The sequence below is a fragment of the Nicotiana attenuata genome, chromosome 7, assembly GCF_001879085.1.
Source record: "Nicotiana attenuata strain UT chromosome 7, NIATTr2, whole genome shotgun sequence".
Classification (NCBI taxonomy): domain Eukaryota; kingdom Viridiplantae; phylum Streptophyta; class Magnoliopsida; order Solanales; family Solanaceae; genus Nicotiana; species Nicotiana attenuata.
The window spans coordinates 29,441,222-29,456,495 of record NC_031995.1 but is presented as its reverse complement, the minus strand read 5'-3'; the positions used below and the strand labels follow the sequence as shown (position 1 = coordinate 29,456,495).

Sequence of the window (15,274 nt, the reverse complement as noted above, 5' to 3'; positions counted from 1 at the left end):
TCCTTTCGCAACACTGGGCTCCAATCCCTAGTTGAGATTTTTAGACATAGGGTCTCCATTCCCTAGTCGCCTTTTGCCAACATAGGGTCTCCAACCCCTAGTTGAGATTTTAGACATAGGGTCTCCATCCCCTAGTCGCCTAAGCATCAAGATTCAGATCGGAGTCTGCAGCAAGAACTAGCCAAGACTCAAGATCAAGCTTCAGAAGACTCATAGATAGGGATCTTGTAACTCGTAGCTGATAGGCTTAGTTGGTCTTTTACATTTTCTGATTTTGATGTAATAACGGGACCGCGGACCGGAACCTCGACGGAATGGCACCTCAATCGGCTCTCCACCTCGGTACTCTATCACCTCATTCACTTCTGAACTACACGTGGCCTGATTCCATTATAGCCAAGGATATGTAGGCAGCTCAGATACCAGGGCTCGGTCACATTCTCCTTTCTTTTAGCTTTTGGCCTCTCTAAATAAGGGTCGGATCAAAAAACCTGTCTAGTCATTCTTTGTCTGAAAACTCTTCGCGTTTCCAGTCAAAGAGGGGCAGCTGTAGACATGTGGTTTTTGTCCCTCCCCAAGATTTTTCATATTTTAGCACGTAAATATTTAATTTAGGCTTAATATAGCTATTTTAACTAATTTTTACTCTTTTACTTTATTTTATTACAAGAAAATAAAAATTACAAAAAAAATAGTTTCATTAATGTGTTGTAGTCATTTTTTTTAACTTTGAAAAATACCAAAAAATAGTTTTATTTTAACGGTCAGTCTTATTTTAATAGTTATTTTAATTGAGTAGGATTAATTAATAAATGAGATCGTATTTTAGTCTCGTTCGCGGGGAAAGAATAAAACTTGGGCTCGACCAATCCATTTTTAGGCCTAATTTTTGGACCTAGCCCATAATTCCCAAGCCCATAATTCCTAGGCCCATATCCCTAACCTAATTCCTACCCCCTATATAATAGTACCTAATGCCTAAACTTAGACCTACGCCAAAAACATGACCAATCCGCCGTTTGGAGCTAAGAGCTAAAAGAGCTGGAGCCATTTCTCTTTTTCTTCCTAGACAACAAAGTAGCTGAAAAATACACGCTAGAAACAAAAAAAAAAGCTAGGGACCTAAGAGATATGGCAATCAGCAGTGACACATTTTGGGAATTGACCGTTTTGTCTTCTTCAAAATCAAAGAAAAACCAAAAAAAAATTGGACGCCTAAGGCCTAAAGGAACCGGCCGGAAAAGACAACAAAAATGAAAAACGGATTTTGGACTTAAGAGCTCTGTAGTCTTTGCCTTGGCCATAAACCACCTCCAATTCATTTTCAAATCTGTTTAATCCGTCGAAGTCACTGCCATGCCGGCACTTCGCCGGGGTTTCTCCATTTCCGGTCCAGCTTGAGTTCTGTCGAGGTCCGAGCTTTGGTGCGATAGAGTTTTCTATTTGGATCTCTTGTACGTCGGCTCGGATTGATGAGAGGTTCTATTTCCCTCTTCTTAATTTCTGCTGCTATTGTTTCCATGACAAATTTAGTCAATTTATGAATGTTATAGTTGAGTATGATGTTGTGCCTTTGTGTGGATTAATATACATTGGAAGCAAACCATCATCTGGAAAAGTTTTTGTTAAGTTCTAAGATAACATTCTCCACTTGAAATAGGACATACACCTTTCATCACACAGGAAGATTGACCCAACAGTCTGTAGCTTAGTCAATTTTACACAATACCAATTTTTATATCATAAGTTATAGTTTTATAAGAATGTGAACTATAACTTTGTAGGATTATTAATCGTCCTTATGAGCATGCTGTCGTTGTGAGTTCTCCTTTGTCCTTGGAGTGTAGGCATTTTATTTTTGTTGGTTTGACAGTTTAATCGTCTTTGTTATGTTTTGTCTAGTATTTTTTTTTACAGTTTTGGTTGTTCGCCTGGTTTGATCCCTCGAATGCTTGTTGCTGGTTTGATGGAATTCCTATTTCCTAGTCCTTCTATTGGATCACTGTTCATGCGCTCTTTTGTGCAAAATGGGCTTGGGAGTTGGTTTTTTTGAGTTTACCATGTTAATTGCTTTACTTTATTATTTTAACGTTAGGAGCATGCCTAGGCCGTTATTAAACATGATTCCTTTAATTAGATTGAGGTGTGCAATATCAACAAAACATATAATTTATTGCCCTCAAAAGATTAGTTCAAACATCCTTTAAAAATTAGACTTGGGGTGTGCCATAGTGCAAAATTAGATAACCCATGGCCCTCGGATAATTAATAATAACTCTTTAGAAATCGAGGTGTGCCATTAGTTGAATTTTTCATGGCCCTCGCAAACCTTGTTATTAACTCGAAAGTGTATAGTTGCTTTAGGCGCGCTATTTAAATTAATTTCCTAAACTCGGGTGTGCATTTCATGTGACCCAACTCCAATTCTCAACAACGTTAAATAAAATGTGTCGTGGACCGCGGGTGCATTTCATGTGACATGGTTCAAGACGTGTTTTAGATAACGTTGAATCTTCCTAAATTAATTGAAAGCGGTTAATAAGTTAAAACGTACCATAGGCTAAAACCGGTATTAAAATCAGATAATAGGCCTATTATAATAGTTTAAGCGACCGTGCTAGAACCACAGAACCCGGGAATGCCTAACACCTTCTCCCGGGTTAACAAAATTCCTTATTCAGAATTTCTGGTTCGCAGACTTCAAATGGAAAGTCGAATTTCCTCGATTTGGGATTTAAAATAAACCGGTGACTTGGGACACCAAATAAACTATCCCAAGTGGTGACTCTGATAAATAAATAATTGATCGCTGCAAACTCGACGCTACACCAAGGTAGGAAGAGCGGGTCGCAATAGCTTTTACCCGAATAGTGGTCGGGATCGATTTCCACAGGGAGCTAGTAGTGGAGTTGGATTTTCTGTCTAGTCTAGAGATGTGTTTGTGTTCCTAATGTCACTTCAAACATTCTTGGTTGTTGATTTTATAACTATTAAGATAAAACTAATGATTAACACTAAATTATGCTATTAGAATATTGCAAAGTTGTATCTAATGGGAAGAAAGGCACTAGGGTCGTGGCATTGCCTAGGTAGCTAATTGACGGGTAGATGTTACTAAGGATAGATTGACATATTTGGGGCTTATGCTGTAACCGTTGCACAACTGTACTCACTCTCACACCTCTCGGTAGAGAGAGTGATTTTGCCCAATTGACTCTCTCGAGACCAATTGGGTAGGCCAATGAGATCAAGCAACTAGGGTTCAAGTAGGGTGATTAATTTCTCGAGATTTAACCCGTTAATTGGGACTCTCATTTCTCATGAGTCCATCCCAATTCCTTGTTGGGTCAATTTTGGGGTCATAAACTCTCTTTCTCAAGAAGAGTCAAACCCACAAAGCTTGAATCAGTGTTTGCAACCACCAATTCTTAAATAAAAATATAAAATCAACATAAATAGCAAACGCCCATAATCAATCTAACCCTAGATGGCAACACCCATCAATTACCCACACTAGGGTTGAGCCACAACCCTAGCTAGTGGGTTTAGCTACTCATGCTAGATACAAAAACTGAAGACATAGATGAAGAACTAAGCATATTAATTAATTGCTAAATGAAACTACAAGAATCTATCGTAAATATAGAGCAAAAGTGCCAAAAATGGCTACAAAATCGAGTCTCACGAGCGCAGCTATGTCTGGGATATAAAACCTGGCCTAAAAATGGTAAAATATCCTATTTATACTAGGCTGGAAAACTAGACAAAAATACTCCTGCGGGGTCAGTGCGGGCCGCGCAAAATGGACCGCGGCCGCACTGGCTCTTGGACTTCAATTTATGCTTCTCTGAACTTGAGGACCGCGGACCGCGTGAAAGTATACCGCGGCCGCGGTGGAAGTTGGCGCGGCCGCACAAAAATGACCGCGGGCCGCATTGCTTGGAACTGGCAAAATGTGAGCTCTCTGAATCTCTGCTCCGCGGACCGCACAAAAGAGTAGCGCGGCCGCGGAGCCTGACCACGGACCGCGTGAGTCGTACCGCGCCCGCGTTGCCTCCAGCTTGAAAATGCCAACTCTCTGAACCTCCTAGTGCGGCCGCATTCGCTTTTGCGCGGTCCGCACTAGGTTCTCTTTTCCTCAATTTAGTTAGTCTTTGACACTTGAGCAGATTTCACTCCTTCTTGAGCCGATCTTTGACATTCTGTCGCTTTGTCGATCAAACCTGCAATCAAGCGGAACTTGTGAGCATTTTTGGATTATTTTGTAGCAATTTATAACCAAAGCATAGGCAAGTAGGGGCATAAAACATGCTAAAATCCTGACTTATCAATAATCCCATTTCGAATAATGTCACTTAAGTGAAAAAACTCCCTTAAATACCTTCAGGGTGTAAAAATGAGGTGTGACAGTCCGCATTCTTCAAATCTGGATCTGGGTTTAGTTGAGTTTCGTGGGCCGTATAATTTCAATCACGGCTGCGTAAGGGACTTCTGTGGCCACACAATTCTGACGCGTACCACACTTCTTTCTTTTTGCTCAAGTTGTGAGCTCTCTGAACTTCATGCATTGCGGTTCGCATAATTTCCATCGCGGCCGCGGAGAGACTTTTGCGACCGCACATTTCTGGCGCATTCTGCGCTTATCATTTATCCTGAAAATGCAACTCTTCGAATCTCCTTTTCACAGACCACGTATTTCTGATCGCGGTCGCACAATATATGTGCGGTCTGCGCTTCAGATATCTTGGTTCAGTCTTGGTTTTTGTTCAAGTTTTGACTCTTTTATGAGTTGATTATGACTCCTTTGGCTCATTTTGAACAATTCCTGCAAGCAAGCATATTACATTAGTTTCCGGGAATACCTTCACGCATTTTTGGCCCAAAACACAAGTAAAAGAGAGCAAGTAATAGGTTAAAATACCTACTTATCAATGACGTCATGACGTCATGCATCATGATAATGCTTGTTCCCGATGCATTGCGTCGATTTGCATGTGACCTTTGATGGGATCTACCGTTTCGATTTTGGTTCTAATTATGGTGAGCCATTTCGGGTTTGGTGCCCATTATGACAAACCGTTTCTGATTTGGTGCCTCAATCTCTATAAATAGAGATAGCCAAACCCAAATTTGAAATTTTTACTCTCCCAAACTTTTGAGATTTCAAACTTTCTCTCCGAACCTCTCTTCTCTGTATCTTTGCTCTCTTCCATATCATAAACTCTATTCCTAGTTTCCTTCTTTATTTTCTCATAAACATGTCGAATGTTTTATCTGATATTGGTGAAGGGAGTCACACGATTCTGTTGGCGGTTTTGTTCCCTGATCGGGGAGAGAATACAACTGCCACTGTAGAGGATAAATCTTTTCCCTCGGTGGAGGAGATCGTCCCCCACAACCTCAAAACTAGGTCATATTTCCATCAATCGCCAGACGTGACGCCTAGAACCTTCTTATTGACAATGGCGCCTAATCAGTTGGCTGAATTTAAAGCTAAGTTTGGCCTCCCCGGCCATATCGAACTGATCCTTGCTGGGGAGGACGAAGTTCATATTCACCGTCCCAGGTATTGCACTCTATATTCTTACCCGTTTGCTATCGGTTACTTATTTCCCATCCTTCCGTTGGTGGAGGAATTTTGCCGCAACTATGGCAGTTGCCCTGCTCAGCTCGCCCAATATGTTTACAAAGTCATCAAGATACTGACCAAGTTTGCTGAGCTCGTTGGTGTCGAGGTGACATTACGGCATTTAGTGCACCTATTCTCACCTAGCTTCTATAGGGAAAGGATGTTGATCCTCCGTCATCGTAGAGGCATGTGCCTGGTGGTGATGATGGATGATAAGGCCAGCTATCAATTCTGGCTCGATTTATTTTATGTCAGAACTGAGGACGTCGTGGCCAATGTCGACGGCTTCCCCGAGGCTTGGAATCATAAACGTAAGTGTCTATGTTTCTTTCGTTTTTTCCTTTTGCATCTCTTCGCCCATTTTGGGCTAGTCATGTAATTATTCCTTCCTTGTAGCCAACAACTGTCCTCCCCCTCTAGCCGTACGCATTGCCGACTGGGACGGGCAGATTCTCTCTCATGCCGTAAGGATTCATGCTTGGCCGAGCTTCTTTAAGAGTTCAGACCGGCTCTCCCTTCTATAGGTAACTTCCCTTTTGGCTGTGATTGTTACCTCTTTTTGTATGTTGGTCAGCTTTGTCAACTTTTATGTTTCTCCCTTTCTCGGGTTCGGCTAGGGGGACTTCTCGAAGGAGCAGAGCGCCTGTGCCCTCGTTTAGGAAAAGGGGCTGCTATGCCTTCTATTTTTACCCCGGTTGCGACTACTGTGCCTTCTACACCTGCCCCCGTCCTGGCTGCTGCAGTCCAAGAATCTACCTCCATCCCAACTGCTGCTTCTGCTCCTCAGCTATTTTCTTTGATTGATAAGGATAACGAGGTCCCCCCGGTGATAGGGATCTAAGGCCATGCAATAGAAGAGTCGTGGACACCGGAGGGGAAGTCCTAGTTGCTATTAACTCGCCGGGGGATGATTTGGTTCTCGAGAGACAATGACTATTCATATAAAAGAGGATGTTGGGGAGAGCATCGAGGCCCCATAACTGGACGAGGTGACCGTGGATGCGCTGGTGCATCCCGAGGGGGAGACGTCCGTTGTGGGGGCACTTAATGGTGGCCCCGCACTTTCGAGGCGAGAGAAGGCTTCGTCTTCTCAGGCAGCAGTGGATGTTTATTCGCCCGCCGGTGACATAGGGAAAACTGTCGTCGAGAAGGGCGACGAGTCAGGTTCTGATATTGACCTGGACGACCTGATGATGATCGATGAGGGGATCACCCTACTCGAGGTGAGGGTGGAGGGAGGTTCGAGGACCAACATGGTCCCAATGGATTGTGATCTGCTTGTAGACACCGAGGAGGTAGTTCCTGACCTCGGTACTCTTTGTTCTGACGTTGAGACCCTCAAGAAGATAACTGATAGTACTCTATCGAAAAGTATCGCATACCTCGCTCTTGGGGGTAAGTATGATTATTACCTACAATTTTCCTTGTGCCTTAGCTTATTTTTAAGTTCTAACCTCTTTTGTTTGATTTGTAGACGACGATTCTAGAAGTTGAGAGTGCTTGGAGGGAGAAGAGGCGTAAAGAGATTTTTGTGAAGCTGTAAGGAAAGTATATTGAGTACCGCGGGAAGTACCGGGAGGTTCGATATCGGCTTCGCGAGGGAGGCGACGTTCGAGCCTTAAGAGAAGATTTGAAGAATAAAGACGAGGAGCTGATGGCGGCAGTGGTATACACATGATCTTTTATAAGCGGTGTCCCATTGAAAGAAATGAACAAATTGATAAACCATTATAACGATATTTTACTAAAACAATTCAAGTACATTAGCTACTACAACTCTCCTTGACGAGTTTTCATTTTTTGAAATGTATCCATAATAGCCTCATTAGAAACATTACTAAATACATCTTTTCTATATATGGCACCAAACAACCACTTAAAAGCTCATCGTCCATTCGATTTCGTAAGTCGTTCTTAATCAACTTCATTGCCAAGAAAGCTCTTTCAACTATAGCAGTAGCAACTGGCAAAAGTAAAGCAAATTTAACTAGTCGAAATACAAGAGGATAAGTTTCATGTTTCTTTGTTTCTACTAGCTGCTTGGAAATATCACCAAGTCCATTAAGATAAAAAAACTAGTTATCATGATCCCGAACATCAACAATGTAATTCTCAAGCTGAAAACGAAGGTCAACCATAAAGTATTTATCAAAATCATCAGGATAAAGATTGGCCAATATCAATATTTTTTCAATGTTAAAGCTTGAAAAGGAGTCAATTGGGTTCAAGCAAGCTACTCCCAGAAGCAACTCAGTTGTCACCTCATCAAAGCGACTATTGAGTTCTTGAAGTTTCCAATCAATGGTTTTACGAAACACTCCAACACGGTAGTGATGTAAAACAGTATAATCATCAACTTTACGACGAGATCTTCAAAGGACAACATAAAGCTCATCAAATTTAGGTATCAAAATATCGTATGTGATACAAAATTTAGATACCTCATCAATAAGTGAATCCAAGCCCTCTTCTCTCATTAGTTGCAACCGTTCCTTTGCGACTCCAACCAGTAACATGGCATTTACAATGTCTTGCTCCTTCTTTTGAAAGGCTGCATTAAGCTCATTGGTGATCGCCAATACATTGCGCATGAAATGCAACATAAAGACTACCTCAAATGTTAAACATGCTTTAAGATATCCCTTTTCCTTACACTTTTCTTTAAAATGCACATTAACAACAATAGCATCAAGTATATCAATGATAGGGCCAAACATAATAATAAAATTGTTAAAGGATTTGTAGTGAGAACCCCATCGAGTATCACCAGCTCTAGCAAGTCCTAGTTCTTGATTCAAGCCCCTACCAGTTTCAAGCTCACCTTTACGTAATGCTTCTTCAATTTCTTCTGCTTGAGACTCACAAAGTTCATCTCTGCGCTTGAAAGAAGCTCCTACCATATTCAATATATCAAAAACTAATAATAAGAGTTCTTGCAGTTCATCAGATCATCTAGAAATTGCAACAAGAGTTAATTGAAGTTGATGAGCAAAACAATGAATTGAATGAGCACCTTTTGTAACGACCCGACTGGTCGTTTTTCTTTCTAGAACCCTGTTCCCCTAAATAAGGCTTCCCATACTTGCTTTTACTAATTTATGACTTGCTGGGATGGTTAGTTCGGGATTTGGAAGAGTTTGGGCTGAAATCGGAACACTTGGTTCCTTAAGGTTAGTTTAAAAGGCCAAGTTTGGCTTCGGTCAATATTTTTAGTAAATGACCTCGGAATCAGGATTTTATGGTTTCAATAGGTTCGTATGATGATTTTGAACTTGGACGTATGCTCAGATTGGGTTTTGGATGAACCGGGAGCATTTTGGTACATAATAGTGAAAGTTGGTTCTTGAAGGTTTTTAAAAGTTCTTTAAATTTGGTTTAGAGCGGGTTTTGATGATATCATGGTCCGAATGAGATTTCGAGACTAGGAATAGTTCCATAATGTCATTTAAGACTTGCACGCAAAATTTGGTGTCAATCCGAGTAGTATAAGTATGTTTCGGCACATTGGAAGTAAATTGGAGAACTTGAAGTTCATATGTTTGATTCAATTGGTTTTAGGATGTGATTCTGAGTTTTAATGTTGTTTCGGCCATTCCGAGGGTTCGAGAGAGTCCATTTTATTATTCCAAACTTGTGGGTATGTTCGGAAGGGGCCCCGAGCGTCAATCGGACGAGGCTCGGACTAAGTTGGAAATTTTGAGCAAGAGCTGAAGCCCCAGCTTCTGTCATAGCTGCATCTGCGGTTGGTAAGCTGCAGGTTCGAGCTCGCAGGTGCGGGCCTTGACTCGTAGATGCGGCCAAGGGTGGGCAGCCCAGAACCCGCGGATGCGGCCCCCTCTCTGCAGAAGCGGGACCACAGAAGCGGTGAGCCTTCCGCAGAAGCGGCCCCAGCTGGCCCAGTAAAGTTCCGCGGATGCGGACCATTGTCCGCAGATGCAGGGGCACAGGTGCGGACCCTGACCGCAGGTGCGAAAATCACTGAAGGCAGTAACCTTCATTTAATACGGGCCTTAGACGTTTTTGGGTTATTTCACACCATTGTTGGGCGATTTTTGAGCTTCTTGAGAGGGGTTTTTCACCAAGCTTTTGGAGGTAAGTAATTCCTACTATATGTGAGTTAAATACTTGGATTTTGGGTAGATTAACATGTAAAGATTTGTGAAAATTATGGGATTAGAGTAAAACCTAGATTTTTGATAAAAACAAGATTTAACCACGAAACTTGTTATGAAATGAAGTAAAAATCATATATTCTTGATCCTAAGGTTATGGGTAACAACTTTCGTCGAAAGTTTCCGGAATCCGGGCACGTGGGCCCGGGGGTGAAAATCAGGAATCTTGCAATAGGGTTGGGTAGTCACTCTAATAGTGGGAATATGAACTTTTGAGCCTATATTGATTAGTTTTTACGTTATTTGGATAGTTTCAGATTGGTCAACACCAAATTGAGGGTTTGGGCTTAAGCTTGGACCGGAAAGTAGACCTTGAAGCGAGGTAAGTCTCTTTTCTAACCTTGTAAGAGGGAAATTTCCCCATAGGTGAACTAAATTAATGTATGATTATTTGTGGGGGATACGTACGCACGAAGTGACGAGAGTCCGTACGTAGCGACTATTTTTTTTCATGTCCGGGTGGTTCTAGGCTTACACCATGCTTTGTGGGTACCATTATCTCAACATATTTTGTCGGCTCGCGTCGAATAGAACTATGTTGAGAATTTCAAAGATTTCAAAGGTTTCAAGTAAATTATTATTTTGAAAGGAATTGAGAAGAGTTTCGTTATATTTATATTTAACCGCTTCGCAAGTATATTCCGCGAGCGGGGTGACTATTTCCACTACACTCATGGGAGCGGGCCGTTCGCCTCGGCAGGTTAATAGATGCATCTATGGTTTGCTCCGTTCGACCCTCGGCAGTGCACAGTTTACTTTTATATTGGATCTGGCCGAACGTCCTTGGTGGAATTTATGTGTGATAATAGAACTCAAAGTCCCTTTTCATAGCTGGTATAAGTTTACTGCTTTAGAGATTATTTATTTTATATGAAGGAAGTGTTTGGGTTCTTAAATATTACGGAAGAACTGTTCGGTTATTTCTTGTTCTGAGTTGATTGTTAGTTCTGTATATTATGCTTGTTAGAATCTCATATCATTATATTGTTGGCCCTAGTAAGTATCGAAGTCGATCCCTCGTCACTACTTCTTCGAGGTTAGACTAGATACTTACTGGGTACATATTTTTATGTACTCACGCTACACTTCTGTACTTGATTGTACATGCTTTGAGGCAGGTGCATCTGGCCATTAGTCTGGCGCGTAGATTTGATTCCTCAGCTTGAGACTTTTCCGGTGAGCTGCCCTTTTTGAGCTGTTCTGCAGCAGCTGGAGTCTCCCTTATGTCTTTATTTTTCCTGTCTATTCCTCTCCAAACAGTAGGGTAGTTGGTTTTGTATATTCTACTAGACTACCCTCATATTTGTGACACCAGGTCTTGGCATACACACTAGTAGACTTATGATTTTGGCTTAATTACATGATTACAATTCGTATTTATTGCTTCCAGTTATTTATGCTCAAATATTAAACTCGTAAATTTTTATCGAATAAGGGGAAGTCATCACTTGCTAATTATTTTAACGAAAGTTTGCTAGTTGATTAGTGTTAGCTTGCCTAACAAGGGTGTTGGGCGTCATCACGATCTAATATGGAACTTAGGTCGTGACACCTTTACTTTCTTGTCGCATCAAGATTTGAGGTCCATCTATATCTCCTTGCATATTACTTGCTCCATCATAACATTGTCCACATATATGAAATGGACTTAAAGAATGTCGAGCAAGTAAACCAGTGATTTCATTCTTTAGAGATAAAGCAACACTATTAGGAACATGAACAATACCAATAAACCTCTCCATCAACTTCCCCTTCTATCAACATAACGCAAAACAATATCCATTTGCTCCTTACATGATACATCACGAGATTCATCAACTAAGATGGAAAAGTAATCACCATTTAAATGTTCAATGATTAATTTAATTGTTTCCATCTTACATGCAGTGATAATATCCTTTTGAATGTATGGAGAAGTCAATTGATTATTCTTTGGAGCTTTTAAGTGCATCACCATCATCTTTATATCGTTTAGCATACCATTTAAGAAGTTCAATAAAGTTACCTCTATTAATAGATTATTCATCTTCACGATGTCCACGAAATGATAGTCCTTGGTTTAAAAGATATCTTATCACATTAACGGCAACTTCTAAACGAGTCCGATAATCTAACTTTTGTTGATAAGATTGTTTAGCAAATGCACTTTGAATTGATTGTTTTTGTTTCAACAAATCATCAGCATTCTTTCTTGACTGATTATAAATACTACTTGGTCCACCAATATGCATATCAAAACTATTCTTCTTATTCCAACTTGTAAACCCTATACTTGAAAATACTTCTCCTCCCCCTTTATTGATGCATTCATCTTGAAACAAATAACAATAAAAGAAAAAAACGGCATATTTTATTAAGCTATATTCCAACCAATCGTACTCATCAAACCATTGAGGATTAAAACGACGCATTTTACAATAAAAATTTCTTTGAGGAAAGTTATGATTTCGAGGTCGAAAAAGACCTCTTTGAATATATTCTCTTCTTATTGCATCACGATCATTTGGATGATATTTTTGAATAGCTAATCTTTCCCCAGGATGAATTTCTAAGGGATTAAAATCAAACCTTTCATTTTGATGATGTTGCTCTGGCTCATTTGCCTGTTCTTCCAAGTTAATTGAATCTTGAGATGTTGAACTTAGCTTTGGGAGCTTGGAAGACTCTTTAGGAAAATAACTCTCCATTGAAATTTATGCTGAATTATAAATTTAAATATCAAATTAGGTAAAAGCCTAAATAATATCATTGTATAAAAGAATTGAAAGAAACAAATATGGGAGAAAGATTGATACATATTTTTTTGATTTCCTATTATCTTCTAAAGATCATAATTAAACTTTTCAACTTAATTAACAATAGCTCATGTTGCACTTCATTATAATAATGGTAAATTATAAGACAAATTAAAGATCTATCTATTACAAATTCAAATTATGATAGTCCCACAATTTAACCTCTAAAATTAATCAAACACATCAAACAAAAATAAATTATAAATAAGAAAATCATCACAATTATGATCATGAACAAATAAAAGAAATAAAATCCCAAACTGTTAAGCACACAAAAAGAATATCTTCAAGCAATGAATTTCGAATAAAAGTACATCTAACCTTATTGTAAAGCACATATAATTTATACGATGAAGTAATTTTCGTGAAATTACTTCTCCTTATTGTTCAATGATTCTATCCATTGGCATGTCGCCGCTTATAGTAATATTTTACTCGTAATTTAATAATTTCTCCAAGGAAATCAAACAATACAAAGAACCAATAAAGTGCATTCAGAAATTGAAAGAAAAATAATCTCTATAAAAAAATAAGTTGCACAAAAAAGAACTGGACAGGCAAAAAAGAGAAACAAACCTGAAGTAATAACGATAGTAGACTTGCTTCGGGAATAGTGATTTGTTTGAAAAATATGCACCCACAACCTTGTTATTCTATGAGCTCTATCTCCCCAAAAAGTCTTAAGGTTTTAAATAGTCTCCACTAATCCTATGTCAGAAAGGTTTAAGATCCTTATTTATTGGGAAAGGGTCAAATAGTTGTTTTAATCTACGGGCCAGGCCTAGGAGGTTTAATTAATAACTGTGCAAAGTTTAAAAAAACTTCTTTTATAGAAGTTGTGGGGCTTCGAACCCGCGACCTGTTACAAGTAATAAGTAGCGCCTAACCAACAAGCCACTGGACTACTTTGTTTCAAGTGGCGTCCTCTTTATTGTTTCTACTAATATTTTCGCTTGAGTTATTATATATATATATATATATATATATATATATATATATATATATATATATATTTAGTAAAACATTTCGACCAAGCGGTGTCCTGTGACACCGCTTGGGTCAACGTAAATCCGCCCCTGGATGGCGGCCGCGGAAAAATTCAGCGTCCTTGAAGGAACGTTGAGGGCCAAGGAAGAGGAGCTAGAGCTTAGTAAGGGCGTAGAAGTCCAATGTAGCGACTTTCAAGCTCATGTAGTATAGTTGCAAGGCCAGTTAAATGAGTTCCATTTTCACATGTAGGCTCATTGGGGTGAGATTGCCGAGAATCAAGAGGAGCTCGAGCAGGCAGATTCTTCTCGGTTGGATGCTCAAAGGAAGGTGGAGATCCTCGATCTGGCAAACAGAACCTTTCATTCTGAGCGGGAGAATGACCTGTCAACGGCAAAGGCTAAAGAGGACCCACTTGAGGAGAGGATCGGGGAGTTGGTCAAGGAAACCTCTGAGCTTTATGATCGAGTTGCCGCTCTGGATGCCGAGAAAGCCCAACTGCTTGCGTAACCTTCTTTTTGTAATGCTTCTAATTTCCCCAACGTCCCTCGGGAGTTGTATGAAAAGTGGATCCATGTTGAGGCCCGACTGGATGTGTTCCATGACTTGTATGCAACGAGCTCCGTTTCTAAGGCAGCTCTTTAGGATGCTCAGGTTAAGGCTCGCAAAGCTCGGGTTGCTTATGGCTATGACCTGCTATGCCTCGGCCTGTCAAGGAGGATGAGGAAGAGTGCATAGATCAGCTCGAGGAGGACGGCTCATATGATTTTGTTTACCCTTAAGGCGAGGACGGAGAGGATAGTGGGGGCTGAGACGGTGATGGTGTTGATGGTCAGGGTGGTGACGTCGTTGAGGATCGACCTGGTGAGGGTGTTGAAGGTCGTGATGGCGATGGCCAATAGTTTTATTTCAACCTTTTTTGTGTATTTTTGTCGGCGTATTCAAGAGCCTTTGTAGAAAACTCTTTATATAAGTATGAAATATCATAGTTGCTCTTTGTACCTTCTTTCATTCCTGTGGTTTGTTTCTGTACTTGTATATTTTTGCTTATGTTGTTTGCATGTTTCGCTCTTTGTCCTTTTTATTGTTGTCGCCTTCAACTTGATCGTGGCCTTTGAGCCGAATATCCGTGGGCCAAATTGGTCCTTTGTTTATATAGGTTATGTTTCTTAGTCGGGTTGTGGCTGAGGGCTGATAGGTGTTGTTTGAACTTGGTCGATCTTAACCTTTTATTAAGTCGCGGCCGAGGGCCAGTAGGTGTTTGTTCAAGCTTGGTCGAACTTAACCTTCTGTTAAGTTGCGGCTGAGGGCCGGTAGGTGTTGCTCGATCTTGGTCGAACTTAAACTTTCTATTAAGTCGTGGCCGAGGGCTAGTAGGTGTCTGTTCGAGCTTGGTCAAACTTAACCTTCTGTTAAGTTCAGGCCGAGGGTCGGTAGGTGTTGTTCGAGCTTGATCGAACTTAAACTTTTTATTAAGTCGTAGTCGAGGGCTAGTAGGTGTCTGTTCGAGCTTGGTCGAACTTAACCTTCTACTAAGTTGCAGCCGAGGGCCGGTAGGTGTTGTTCGAGCTTGGTAGAACTTAACCTTTTTATTAAGTCATGGCCGAGGGCCAGTAGGTGTTTGTTCCAGCTCAGTCGAACTTAACCTTTCGTTAGAGCAGTTTCGATAAGTGTGAATTTCTATTACTTTA

At 40.4% G+C, this 15,274-nt stretch overlaps 1 long non-coding RNA gene across 1 annotated transcript; it reads left to right on the top strand.

Moving 5' to 3' along the window:
• LOC109228877 lies at positions 1,012-11,179 on the top strand. Its single transcript, XR_002068476.1, has 2 exons — positions 1,012-1,479; positions 10,920-11,179. It is a non-coding gene; the product is annotated as an uncharacterized LOC109228877 (long non-coding RNA).